The sequence below is a fragment of the Felis catus genome, chromosome D2, assembly GCF_018350175.1.
Source record: "Felis catus isolate Fca126 chromosome D2, F.catus_Fca126_mat1.0, whole genome shotgun sequence".
Taxonomy (NCBI): domain Eukaryota; kingdom Metazoa; phylum Chordata; class Mammalia; order Carnivora; family Felidae; genus Felis; species Felis catus.
This window is the reverse complement of record NC_058378.1, coordinates 67636571-67649597: the sequence shown is the minus strand read 5'-3', so window position 1 is coordinate 67649597 and position 13027 is coordinate 67636571. Positions and strand designations below refer to the sequence as shown.

Here is a 13027-nt window from a genome sequence, read left to right as displayed (position 1 = left end):
GAGGGCAGGAGTGTGTCTGTGTGTGGCTACATGGGGATGGCTCCGTGTGTGTGTGTGTGTGTGTGTGTGGCCGAGTGTCTGATGTGAAGCTGTGAGTCACGGTCTGGGTCTGAAAATGTGGGTCAGGGCAGGCATTGAAAGTGGCGGGTGTACTCGAGAGTGGGGGCTGGGAGTCAGCTCTGCATCTGCAAGGGGGAGCGTGCAGGTGTGGGTGGAAGCGAGAACGTGGGAGGTGTGAGTGGAGAATTATCTGTTGCCCCAGGGAGCAGTTTTGAGTGTGAACTCGAAGTGACTTTGTCAGATGTGAGTGGTGAGCGTGTGTGAATAGGTGGGTTATCTGCGGGATGTGTGCATCCAGCGTGCGTAGACGCCCTGTGGGTTGGGCAGGCAAGTCCCCACAGTGATGTGAAAGAAGTGTGTCACGCGCGGGCCCATTGAGCGGATGGGCAAAGTGTGTCCACTCAGGGTCAGGCCGTGCATGGAGTCAGGTGCTCATGACTGCCCCGAGGGCAGGAGTTCCCGTCCCAGGGCTCATTGTCCTCAGTTCATGCCCAGTCACTACTTGTTTAATGCCTCAGCCTGGGGGTGCTGAAGGTGCCACCCCTTAGGCCTTTTCAGAGCAAAGGAATCTGCAGAGGGCTTGGTAGCACACATCCCCTGAGTGGAGTTGCCACTTTTTTACAAGGAAGATTGCTGCTGAGATTTCCATCCCTGGCTTCCAGAGAGCGGCTTCCATCACGGATGTGTCCTCAAGCCTCGGACAGTGCCTTGGGGCAGCTGACTTCTCAGCATTGTTGTCATAAATCTGGGGAATATTAGATAATGGAGCCATATGGCTGAGAGGACCTGTGCCTTTGTGTGAGGCTGGGAGGAAGCGAGGCAGGGGGAGGAGAGGGGAAGGAGCAGAGGTGAGGCTGGTGAATGGGAGAGGCTGGCCCAGAGGTGCTCTGGGCCCGGAGCGGGGGAGCAGAAGCCTGGGGTTGGGTGAAGGGTTGAGGGGTCCTGTATGCTCAATCAAGAAGCTGAAGTGGGAGAGGACAGGGGAGAGGGCTTCCTCTCCCACTCAAGTCCCTCTCAGGTGCTCTTACCTGCGTGGAGGTTGTAAGGCTAGAATTAAAAGGCCCCACTGGGTGACACAAGCTGCTGGGACATTACCAGCCCCACCTCCTCCTAATTCCTCCATCATCGGTCAGAGACCCCAGCAGAGAATGGTCCCCACACTCCTTGGCCATCCAGGAGGGCTGGCTCACACAGGGGGCGGGGGGGGGGGGGGGGGGAGGGGAGGGAGTGCCTGCTGGGCCTTATCTGGATTCCAGCCACACCTCTTAAAAACAAAGGCCAACATGGCAGCCAGGGCCACCTCCCCCAACAGTTGCTGGTTGCTGGGCGGAGCATTGCCCAATGACTTTCTCCTCCTGAGTTCCGTTGAGGGAAACAGTGAGGAAACAAATTTCCTCTCAATACACTGTGGATTGACTCCAGCTAGCTTCCCAGTGGCCCATAAAATAATAGTAACATTTATGGGGTACGTGTTTTGTGCCAAGTGCTATTAAGGAGCTCTTCAAGAGAAGCTATTAGCAGCTCCATTGCTAAGAACAGAGAGTGTAGGTGACTCTACTAAGCGCACACATACTAGGAAATCCTGGGGCCCAAATTGGAGCCCAGGAAGTTAATTAGCAGAGCATTTGCACTTCACCACCAGGCCACCCAGCTTCTCAAGAAAGTGTAGGTTTGTGAAATGCAGGGAGGAGGGGACAGAGGAGCCTCTCAGGGGCCTGGGTGATTCATCCCAGGGAAGCTGAGCCACAGGGCAAGTGTTCCTGGGGAATGAGCTCCACCCCTGGGTGGGCTCCCTGCGCCGGCAGAGCCAGAATTTTGGAAGAGCTGTGTCCCGAGCGGATACCCCTCGAGGGAAGGAGCAAAGTCTTGGCTTAGCCTGAGGATACAAGTCAGGATGGATGAGCGGGGAAGGACCAGCGGCCTGAGGGTTCAGGGCCTGGGGTTGGCCAGTGAGGGAGTACCCTGGAACAGCCTCCCTCTGCAGAGCTAAATCGGGCTGAGGTCCCCGTGGTCTGTCACTGGGGCACCAGTGTCGCTTGCTCTGTAGGCAAATCCGGCATTCTAACCAGCCGTGTGGGGCTATGCTAGAGAGCACGCTGCGGATGGGGGCCCTTCGCGGGCTCTGGTCTCCAAGACCAGTCTTTGGAGGAAGAGGTGGCCAGACTCCTCATGATTTTCACAGCCGCGTGGTCCTCTGATGTGTGGACATCCCATGATGTCTTAGCCAATCCCACACTAGGACGTTTAAGTTGCCATCTGCTTTTACAAACAAGACACCTGTGGGTCTAGCTGGGGGATAAATTCCTGGAAGTAGTCACCAGGTCAGAGTGCAAACTTTCATACGTTTACAACATAAAGCCAACTGGCCCTCCATCAAGTTTGTACAGGCTACACCCCATCCTCCCGTGTTAGCACATTTCAGTCTTTCCCAAATGGACAGGGGAAGCCCGGTGTTTCAGAGCAGTTTTACTCTCCATTTCTCTTAACAGGAGATGGATGCACACCGTTTCTCTGTTTAAGACCCAATGGTGTTTTGTGCGGGATTTCCACTTGCCCCTTTAAGGAATTTTCTAGTTTCACCTGCCTAACCATTGGGTGAAAGCATTGTCATCGCACCTTTAAACTGGTTAATTAGAATTCTGGTTCCTCAAGGACCAGATGAGGACCTAAAAGATTTTAGTTTGTTGGGTTTTTAATTTTTTTTTACTTTTTTTTTTTTTTTTTTTTGGAGAGAGATTGAGAGAAACAGACAGTGCCTGGGAGAGGGAGAGGAGCAGAGAGACAGACACAGAGTCCAAAGCAGGCTCCAGGCTCTGAGCTGTCAGCACAGAGCTCGACGCGGGGCTCAAGACCTCAAACTGAGAGATCATGACCTGGACAGAAATTGGACGCTTAACCGACTGAGCCACCCAGGCGCCCCAGAATGTTGGGGTTTTAATGTGGAAGCTGGGACACGGGGCAGTCAGAACCACAAATGCTTTTATTCTTCCAGGTCACGCTTGCTTGTCTCACCCTGAGAGGAGAATCGGGGCCCATGTGACCCTCACAGCCTTGGCATCTCTGCACCTGCTGTGAGGTGAGCTGCCCCCAAGTTTGTTTTTTCAGCTGGTGATTGTTAAGGTGCCCCACGGACAGACAAGGAGAAAGGGCTCCAGGGTCTCTCGAAACGCTGCCCTCACCTACCCGCGTCTGCATGCATTTTCCAGCTGAGACAGAGGAGGGAGAGGACCCAGCCAGAGAGGATCCTCCCAGGACCGTGTTCTATGCCTCCAGGGTGGGTGTGCTGAAGCTGGAGGGGGGAGTTGCAGACTTGCCTGGCCCAGGGGGGAGAGGAATCGTCTACCTACTAGCTCCTCTGGCCCCGGCCTGCTTGTCCACAAAATGGCAGCTTTGGGTAAGGCGGTTGAGACTTTCTGCTATAAAATGTGTCTATTCCGGCGTGCCTGGGTGGCTCAGTCAATTGGGTGGCCGACTCTTGATCTTGGCTCAGTTATGATCTCACAGTTCGAGGGATCCACCCCTGCGTCGGGCTCCGGGCCGACAGCGCAGAACCTGCTTGCGATTCTCTCTCTCCCTCTCTCTCTCTGCCCCTCGCCTGCTCGCGCGCTCTCTCCCCCCTCTCTAAATAAATAAATAAATAATTAGAATTTTTTTCATAAAAAAAAAAAAATGTGTCTATTCCCCAACTGAGCACAGGTCCTTGAACTTGCTGCTCCCTCTGCCACAAACTTCTTCCTCCAGATCTTCACAGGCTTTTCATCATCGGGTCACAGCAGCCCAGTGGTCTCCTCAGAGAAGATGCTCCATGTGTCACCCCATCTTTCAGAATCGCCTGCTTACTGACTCGTTTCCATGTGTGTGGTCTGCTCCTGTGAAGGCAGGGGTCCTGTCTGTGTTGTTCATTTGGTCCCAGTGCCTGGTGGAGAGAAGGCTGAAAAAATAAAGACTGGGGGGCCACCGGGGGGCTGCCGGCATGGGGAGGACTCAGGGGGTCGAGATTGGGATCCTTCAGGAGGGAGGCAGGCAGCAGCCTGATCAGAGGAAGGGACTGAGTGCTATAGCCCGGAAGCCCGGCATTCAGCCTGTCAAAACCTCTGGGACCCAGGGAGCCCCTTATGAGAACTAATAGCAGAGAAGTGCTTTTTAAAATGTGGGGTTTTTTGGTGTCCAGGCAAAGTTTATGAATTTTAGTTCATAGTCTGGAGACAAGGAAGACATCCCCAACTCATCCTCCCTGCCCCCACCCGCCACAGCTCACCCAGAAGCGTAACATATGTGAGCCCTGCATTTCTCTCCCTTATCTCAGCCAGACAGCTCTTGGTGAGTTCTGTCCCTCTGTTGCCACTGACATGATCCATCAGTCATTGTTAGTGGGGTCACAGGAGGTGCATGAGGTCTTGAGGGCCATGCATATCAGACTTCCTTCCCACCCACTGTCGTGGGCTGGATATGGGCACAGCCACTCTGTACCCTTCCCCAAGCACCAAATTACTCCCCACGAGGCAGGTCAGGATCACCTCTCCCTCCTGCCTAAAGCCTCCACTGGCATGTTCATTGCAGTGTGGTGCAGAATAAGCGAGATCAGTCCAAAGTACATGTCCAACAATACGGAGAGGGTTACGCAAACCAGGAATCATCCAGATTAGGGTTTCTCAACCTCAGCACTCCTGATTTCTTGTTGGGGGCTGTCCTGTGCCCTGTAGGATATTTAGAAGCATCTTGGTCTCCACCCACCTGATGCCAATAGCACTTTCCACCCCGGTGTGACAAACCAAAAATGTCTCTAGACGTTACAATCCACCCAGTTGAGAACCACATCCACTGGTCTATACGATGGAATTCTATGCAGCCGTTAAGAATGACTAACAATAGAAAAATTGCAACTACACTTATTGAGAGCACACTGTGTATCAGGCTCAATTCTGAACTTGACATAACTTCTCTAATCCTCATTTCACATATGAGGAAACTGAGGCACAGAGAGTCTGATTAACTTTCACAAGGTCACACAGCCAGTAAGATGTTCATGACATATTGCTAAGAGAAGAAAGGTAAGAACACAGTACAGTTAGTATAATTGCGTTCTTTTGTTTGTTTAAAAACACAGGCATTACCACCACCCCCTCACATATATATGTATCAGAAAATATATGTTAATCATCCTTCCTAGGTCATGAGATTGCAGATGAATTTTATTTTACTTTTGCTTCCCTGCAGCTTCATGTTACGTTATTGATGTGATGAGAAAAAAACTGGCTGCCATCTCCGGTCCTACAGTCTTGGACATGTGGTATCTTCAGCCCTGTTTCAAGCCCGGGTGACCAGGTAGAGACTCCAGTGTGTTTGGGGTGTCTCTAAGCCTTGTCTAGAGTTGGAAGTTGGAATAGACCCACAAGAGACCAATGGGACACCTTCCCAGCAGCCTCTGGGAAACCCATACTTCCACCCCTTTCCAGAACGTGGAAGGGTGAGGACACTTTACCTAGTGATTGGCATCTAGAGAACACGAAGGTCCTCAGACCTGGCTGAGCTGCCCCCTTGAGACCTGCAGGAAGAAGGAAACTGCCCACAAGGCCCAGTACAGCAGGGTTGGGGCAGGAGCAAACAGCACCCGATTTTTAAAAAACAACTTTAAATAACATTTGATGTGATCATTTTATGAGGAAATGTTATAAATAGCATGTCTTATTGTTCCAAAAATACCTAAACGACTCTATATGTCCAAGGGGAGTTTTGAAATGTAAAATAATAATTATTTTTTTTAATTAAAAATTTTTTTAATGTCTGTTTATTTTTGAGAGAGAGAGAGAGCACATGCGCGTGTGCAAGTGGGGGAGGCACAGAGAGAGGAGACACAGAATCGGAAGCAGGCTCCAGGCTTTGAGCTGTCAGCACAGAGCCAGACGTGGGGCTCAATCTCATGAACCACGAGATCATGACCTCAGCCAAAGTTGGACGCTTAACTGACTGAGCCATCCAGATGCCCCAAAACAATTATTTTTTAAGGCTAGAAAACAATAAGCCCCAATGTTAACAGCAACAGGATAGAAGCTAATGTAGAAATGTGCTTTCAAACCAGAAAAACCGAGGTGAGCCCCACTCTGCTCACACTAGCCCTTCACTGATGGCTCAGTTCCTTCTGTCCTCAAACGGGGCTCATGTCTACCGGAAGGGCTGGGGGCTGGAGGGGGTGCTGGGGGAGTCCAGGCACGGTTCCTGGCATGAGGTTCGCAGTGTTAAGGAACCATTATCACCACAGGGTGCCGGCCTTGTGGTTAGTTTTTAGCTTTTGTACTCTGGTCCGTTTGCGAGAGGCATAGTATTTTTAGAATCTGAAAAAAACAAAAACAAAACAAAACAAAAACCCTCCTGAAACCAAAGAAAGGCCGTGAGTGATAGGTGGGGAATTATTGGGGGGAGCAAAGGGCAGAGAGATACATGCTCTTTAGGAACCACGGCTCTGGGGCCTGGAATTTAAGTTTCAGTTAACAAGGCTGAGAGAGGCAGGTGGGCACGCCCACAGGTTTCCTGACTGAGGACTTCCTGCCTTTGAGCCCACCCACCTGTCCCCTACGCATTGGTTTCAGGGAAACCCCAGGGCAACAACAGGCTCATCCACACACGCCCACTCCCTGCGATCAGGCCTCAGGCCCGGCCGAGCTGGGGCTTCCCGGAGCCCACCCCGCCTCCCCCTCCTGGGCTGCTCTCCTGGGCTGTGGCCCGGCCGGGGCGTCTGACAGGCCGGTGATGTAGCCCAAGGAACAACGGCTAAGACCCACGGAGTCTGTGTTTTTTTCCACCGTCTCTGCCTCGTCTTCCTGTTCTTTCCTTTTCTTTCTTTTCTTCTCTTTTTATTGTTTTTTTTTAAAAATCGTTCCTTCGGGTACGTTGGGCTTTATCAAAACTTAAAACGTTGTGCGTCAGAGGACACTATCACAGAGCAAAGAGACAGCTCACAGGGTGGGAGAAATTATTTACGAAGCAGAAAATGACAAGTGTTGATAAGGACGTGGAGAAATTGAAACCCTGTGCACTGTTGGTGGGAATGTAGCCTCTACGGAAAACAGTATGGAGACTCCTCAGGAAATTAATGATAGAATTGTCATATGATCCAGCAATTTCACATCTGGGTGTATGCACAAAAGACTTGAAAGAATACAGAATATCTGTATCCCAGGGTGCAGGGCAGCACTACTGACAAGAGCCAAGGTGGAAACAACGCAAATGTCCACTGGCGGAGGAATAGATTGTTTATCTATTTGCTCTACACATACAATAGAATAAGATTCTGCCTGAAGGCGGAATGAAACTCTGACACCTGCTACAACATAGGCAAACCTTAAAGACATTATGCTAGGGGAAATAAGCCAGACAAAAAAGGGCAAATATGTTTCCATTTATAAGGGATACCTGGGGCACCTGGGTGGCTCAATTGGTTAAGTGTCCGACTTCGGCTCAGGTCATGATCTCGTGATTTGTGAGTTCGAACCCCGCGCCAGGCTCTGTGCTGACAGCTCAGAACCTGGAGCCTGCTTTGGATTCCGTGTCTCAGCCTCTCTGCCCCTTCCCGCATCACTCCCTCTCAAAAATAAATAAACATTAAAATTTTTTTTAATTTTATTTTTTTATCTTTTTAAACTTACATCCAAATTAGTTAGCATACAGTGCACCAATGATTTCAGGAGTAGATTCCCTAGTGCCCCTTACCCATTTAGCCCATCCCCCCTCCCACAACCCCTCCCATAACCCTCAGTTTGTTCTCCATGTTTATGAGTCTCTTCTGTTTTGTCCCCCTCCCTGTTTTATATTATTTTTGTTTCCCTTCCCTTATGTTCATCTGTTTTGTCTCTTAAAGTCCTCATATGAGTGAAGTCATATGATTTTTGTCTTTCTCTGACTAATTTCACTTAGCATAATACCCTCCAGTTCCGTCCACATAGTTGCAAATGGCAAGATTTCATTCTTTTTGATTGCCGAGTAATACTCCATTGTATATATATATACCACATCTTCATCCATTCATCCATCGACGGACATTTGGGCTCTTTCCATACTTTGGCTATTGTCGATAGTGCTGCTATAAACATGGGGGTGAATGTGTCCCTTCGAAACAGCACATCTGTGTCCCGTGGATAAATGCCAAGTAGTGCAATTTCTGGGTCGTAGGGTAGTTCTATTTTTAGTTTTTTGAGGAACCTCCATCCTGTTTTCCAGAGTGGCTGCCCCAGCTTGCCTTCCCAAAACATTAAAAAATTTTAAGAGATACCTGGAACAGACAAATTCATAGAGACAGAAAGTAGAATAGTGGTTGCCAGGGGCTGGTGGGAGAAGGGAATAGGGAGCTAGTATTTACTGGGCACAGAATTTCAGTTGGGGGTGACGTAAAAGTTCTGAGGACGGGCAATGGTGACGGTCACACAGCAAACGGCACGAAAGTGCTTAATGCCGCTGACCTGTAAACTTAGAAATGGCTAACACGGTAAATTTTATGCTGTGTATTTTAACCACAATGACAAAATTTGAACAGCAGGAACATCAACTATTTCCTAGTGCAAAGCCCTCATTCTGCGGAAAAATAAACGGAAGCCCAGAGAGGTGCAAAAAGTAAAATAAAGCCATTCATTTCAAATCATTTTTGCTATCTGAAGGGTAACAGGTATTCTTGAACTTAAATGATGTAGACAAAGTAAACCCCCCTTGGGCCACCTTCCTTAACCACATCCCCTCCTCCAGGGGTAACCACAGTGAAATCACTTTGTGTGAATTCTTCTAGATCGTCTTTGGTAGGCTTACAGAAATGGAACCATTCTGTTCTATTTTGCAACTTGCCCTTTATGCTTCATGCCATTTCTTGCAGATCTTTCCATGTCAGTTGATGTAAGGTACCTCATTCTTTTTTTTTTTTTTTAAGTTTATTTATTTTGAGAGACAGAGGGAGGATGAGTACGGGAGGGACAGAGAGAATCCCAGGCAGACTTAGCATTCTCAACATGCAGCCCCACACAGGGCTCGATCCCACGAACCGTGAGATCACAACCAGAGCCGAAATCAAGAGTCGGTCGCTCAACCGACTGAGCCACCCAGGTGCCCCTAGCTACCTCATTCTTGTGAGGTGCTGTGCTGTGTGTCCTTTATGCACACGTTACAGTTAAACGTTCCCCTGCTGTTGGGCACTTGGGCTGTTTTCAGTATTTGACTATTGTAGACAATTAGGCATACATTTCTCTTCGTGCATACACAGAAGTGTTTCTTTAGAAAAACTTGTATTGAGTTATTAAAATTTCAAGCATACATGAATGAATGTCAATAAAATAGTTGCCATTTACTGGCACTCAGGGAATGGTAAATATTTTCCATCATGATCTCAAGTGCTGTTATTCCTCCAGTCAACCCTGTGAACTATCTCCACAGATGAGGGAAAGGTCCAGAAAACTCAAGTCATTTGTCCTTTCCCACCATCACTGAGCTCACAAGACAGCCCTAGGCCTTCAAGTGAACCTGGCCCAACCGTGCAAGGTGTGTGTAAAAGTCTGTGATCTTTTTTTTTTTAATTTTTTTTTTTAACGTTTATTTATTTTTGAGACAGAGAGAGACAGAGCATGAACCGGGGAGGGGCAGAGAGAGAGGGAGACACAGAACCGGAAGCAGGCTCCAGGCTCTGGGCCATCAGCCCAGAGCCCGATGTGGGGGCTCGAACTCACGGACTGTGAGATCGTGACCTGAGCCGAAGTTGGACACTTAACCAACTAAGCCACCCAGGCGCCCCTAAAAGTCTGTGATCTTTGCAAGACCAGGATGTGGCTCTCTTTCCTGCTATGGCCCTGTAGCCGCTACGGGTCTGAATGTTGTTGAGCCAATGAAAGAATGGATGGGCGTATGGGAGCCTACCTGCAGCTGTCGGCACTCTGTGGCCAACACTTGCCAATACCCCATCCACTCACCTGTGCCTGACCGCTGCCCCCGCCACAAGGGACTGGAAGCTGCTAGTGTCTCCAATCGCATTCTCAGCTGCTTATAGCATGTCGCTTCACCCCACCCTCTGAAGGGCAACCTTTTGTCTGGATCCCCCCAGACCCCTGCCCGGGGATCCCCAGACACCAGGCCAGACCCACTGGGCCTTCAACCCTCAACCCAGCCCAGGCCCTCTCTGGCTCTGATCCCTTAGGGCACTCCCAGAGCCCTTATTCTTACATTCTATACTTTCTTATTTCCTTTTTTAAAAAGTTTGAATGGCCGTTGTCCCCTTTGAAAATGCTATCATGTGTGTGCAATACAGAGGAAGAGGCTGAGGGGCAGAGAGGTCACGGGGCTTGCCCAGGGTCCCAGCCAGCGGGCAGCGGAAGGGCGGTCACACCAAGGTCTCCACAGCCCCCAAGCCTGCTGCCCTTCCTGTTACACTCCAGCAGCTTCCGAGATAAATCTGAAGGAGGCTCACTTGTTAGCAAGTGGGAGTTGCACAGGATCTAGAGCTGAGAAGAATGTTCATTTCCTGGTGCCCCCAGAAGCACACAGAATAAATCCCCTCTTGAGCAGTAGGTTCACGCACCTTGAGTGGCCAAGGCTGCAGCTGACAGGTTCAGTAGACCCTCTTGTCCCCTGGTTCCCTGGGGCTCCGTCTTGACTTCTCCACCCTGCGGTCGACTCCCTAAGAGCAGGATCGTCTCAGACTTCCCTGTCCTCCCACTAGCCCCCACCATGGAGCAAGTGCTGACCAAACATCTCTTTACTCCTGTTTCAGTCACTTGCCCTTCAGCTGTTGCCTTCCAATGAAATGGAGCCAAGTAGGCAAGAGAAAGGAGTGAATCAGTTCCCTTATCTGTTCCCCAAGGCTGGAGTCATCCTAACAATGGCATCTCTCATTGCTGGCACCGGGGTGAGTGCCAGGCACTGTCCTAATGGCCACTGCCCCATTTCCTTCTCGCATCATCTTGGTGGTTGCCAAGGGCAGGAGGTGGGAGTGAGTGAAAGAGGTGAAGGGGGTCAACAGGTACAAATTTCCAGTTATGTAATAAATAAGTTACGGGGATGGTGACTTTAGTTAACTAATACTGCATTGCGTATTTGAAAGTTGCAGAGACTGGAGATCTCAAAACTTCTCATCACCAGAAAAAAAATTTGTAACTGTGTGGTGACGGATGTTAACTAGACTCATTGTGGTGATCATTTTGCAATAAATGCAAATATTGTCATCACATTGATACCTGAAACTAATATAATATGTCAATTAAAGATCAATAAAACAGACACAACTGGGGTTGTCTCCGTTTTGCAGATGACGAAGTGGAGGCTTGAGAGCCCATGTCAATGCAGCTAAAGTGTGGCAGGTCTGAGACCAAAACCCTGACTCGTAGTCATTGCACTTGACTGTGGCCAGCTGTATCAGCTAGAGCCCAGCAGGAAACAGGACCTAGTCAAATTGGGTAGTTGAGGAGGGTGAACAAAGGGACCCTGCACAAGGATACGAGCAGAGTCTGGGGGAGCCACCACGGGGAGCGCAGCACCCCTGTCAGGGCAGCAAACCAAAGGTCCCCAGCACATGAGTCAGGTAGGATGAACAGACTCACAAAGGGGGGTTACAGGACCAACGTATCTTGGGATCTATGTGGTACACACAGAGATGAAGATTTTCTTCCCTTATTTAAGATTCAACCCTGGGAGCACCCGGGTGGCTCGTTGGTTGAGCGTCCTTTGGGGACTCTTGATTTTGGCTCAGGTCATGATTCCAGGGTTGTAGAATTGGGCCTTGCATCAGGTTTCATGCTGAGTGTGGAGGCTGCTAGATAGTCTCTCTCTCTCCCTCTGTCCCTTTCCCCTGCTCATCTGCTCTCTCTCTGTCTTTCTCTCTCTGTCTCAAAGAAGAAGAAGAAGAAGGAGGAGGGGGAGTGGGAGGGGGAGGGGGAGGAGGAGAAGGAGAAGAAGAAGAAGATTCAACCTGTATCAACCTTGGCTCAAAAGCAATCATTTCTCCTCATCACTTCCACCAGAGTAAAGGCAGAGGGAAGGCTGGGAGTTGGGTGGGGGCCCTTCTGTAGGCAGTGTGGGAGTGTGTCCTAGAACTCAGAGCCCTGAGCTCTACCTCTACTTGCCAGGAAAGGACCCCAGACCTACATGGGCCTCCACATACAGGTAACCTAGAAATGTAAGTACTTTGAGAAGGAACAACCTTGGATGAAACCACAGCAGCTTCATGAAGAGCTTGGGTCTCCAGTCCCGAAGCATTTAAAGAGGGCCCATTATGTATGCCCTGCATTCTGCCCCTGAGGAAGGCACAGATTTGAATCAGACTCAGGCCCTGCCCACATTTGGCCACAGGGTACTCAGACATGTAAAACGTAAATTACAGACATGTAAAATGTAAATCGTATGGTAAACGCTCAAGTAGAAATGTGTCCACGTACAACTCAGCAGTAAAGACACATAACTAAACTTAAAGATGGGCAAAGGATTCAAATAGACGTTTCTCCAAAGAAGATATACAAATGGCCAAACAGTACATAAAAAGTACAAACAGTACATAAAAAGATGCTCAAACATCATTAGTCATTTGAGAGATGCAAATCAAAGCCACAGTGAAACACCACTTCACACTGGGATGACTATAATCAAAAGGGAAGATAGTAACAAGAGCTGGAAAGGGTGTAGAGGATCGGAGTCCTTGTGCATTGCTGGTGGGAATATAAATCAGTGCAGCCGCTTTGGAAACCAATGGTCGGTTCCTCAAAATGTTAAACATGGAAGCTATTCAGAATAACCCCCAAATGAAAACAAACCACATGCCCATTGAACGATCACGGGTAAGTAACAAATGGTCCATCCATACAACAGAATGTTATTCAGCCATAAAAGCGAATAGAGTACATTCAACTGATAACAGTGAAGCTATTCAGTGCAGTAAGGTTTTCTTTTTTTTGCCACAGTGGGAAATGTAAAGCAGTTAATCTTTAAAAAAATTAAAGTTACAAAAGTA

The 13027-nt window shown here is 49.1% G+C and overlaps 1 long non-coding RNA gene across 1 annotated transcript; it reads right to left on the bottom strand.

Annotated features, from left to right (window-relative positions):
• Nucleotides 1–3022: 3022 nt before the first annotated feature.
• On the bottom strand, nt 3023–11036 carry LOC123380912. The gene is made up of 2 exons (XR_006587310.1): nt 10607–11036; nt 3023–3976 (listed from the first exon to the last, which is right to left on the bottom strand). It is a non-coding gene; the product is annotated as an uncharacterized LOC123380912 (long non-coding RNA).
• Nucleotides 11037–13027: the final 1991 nt, after the last annotated feature.